The 1,053-nt window shown below is 46.2% G+C and overlaps 1 non-coding gene across 1 annotated transcript; it reads left to right on the top strand.

Annotated features, from left to right (window-relative positions):
- The first annotated feature begins 660 nt into the window (after nucleotides 1-660).
- On the top strand, nucleotides 661-798 carry LOC119931969. The gene has a single exon (XR_005452261.1). It is a non-coding gene; the product is annotated as a small nucleolar RNA SNORA7 (small nucleolar RNA).
- The last annotated feature ends 255 nt before the right edge of the window (nucleotides 799-1,053 follow it).

The following is a 1,053-nucleotide window of genomic DNA, read 5'->3' as shown; positions in this document are numbered from 1 at the left end:
CTGCACCAGATCAACATGGATGGAGGTTATTTATGGATAATGTAAATCAGTTTTCCCCCCTGAGTCTCCATTCTTTTTGAATATGTGATGGATTGCCAACACATCTAATTAATTCCAAAGCATGGAAGCAATTAGGGATGAAGAGGCTGAAAGGTCAGGGAATACGCTTCTCTCTGCTGTTGATCAGATGGGTTCACCACTGATTGCAAACAGGCAGGGGGAAAGCTTTTTGTGGTGGGTGGGTATTGAGCAACAATAGGGGAGAAAGCGTCAGATAAATATACCACAAGGTTGGGGGCAACACAGGGCAGTGGGTTACTGTTCTTGCCTTTCCACATCTGGACACTGACAGGTTCACATCTGTCTTTAGTCTTGAGACAGAAGAGTGACTTTGACCTCATCAGCCTTAACCTTAAATGGCCTCCACCCTGCCCAGAGCTCAGCACAGCACAGTCTGCTTCAATTTGTAGGGAAAAAGAGATGGGGTCACAGCTGAGAAGCCCTGTTACTGGGGAGGGAGGAGGAAACCCCATGTGATTTGGAGCTCCAAAGAGACATAGGTTCTTTGCTGCCATTGGCCAGAAACCTGTGGTCAATTCGATGACTGGATATTCTAGATCAGATGAGATAACCTGAATTTCAGCATTCTGTTCACCTTTTCCCCTCTCAGGGTCACACCTGGAGAGTTTCCAGCACTCTACTAGTGTCCAGTGTGGGAGGGAGAGTCAAGCAGAGGTCTACCCATTCCATTCCTAGCTTGGGCAGTGGCTAGTGAGTGGAAGGCAATCTGCTACAAGTCAAAACTCACCTGTGCTGGGCAACAGCAGCACAGGAGAGAGTCGAGCGTGGAGACTCAAGTTTACTGCACAGAAGGAGGCAAAGGTAAATCACTTCTGCATTTTTACCAAGAAAACTATACGGATGTACTACCAGAATGATTGCAGATGGATGTTGGGCATTCTCTGAGAGATGTGGTCTTTGGTGTTGTTATGGATTGGAGATGACTCGATAACATACAACAAGATGTTCACCTTTCATTTTAGATTTATCAGG

This window comes from Tachyglossus aculeatus, chromosome 8, assembly GCF_015852505.1.
Source record: "Tachyglossus aculeatus isolate mTacAcu1 chromosome 8, mTacAcu1.pri, whole genome shotgun sequence".
NCBI lineage: Eukaryota > Metazoa > Chordata > Mammalia > Monotremata > Tachyglossidae > Tachyglossus > Tachyglossus aculeatus.
This window is presented reverse-complemented; position numbering and strand designations above follow the sequence as displayed.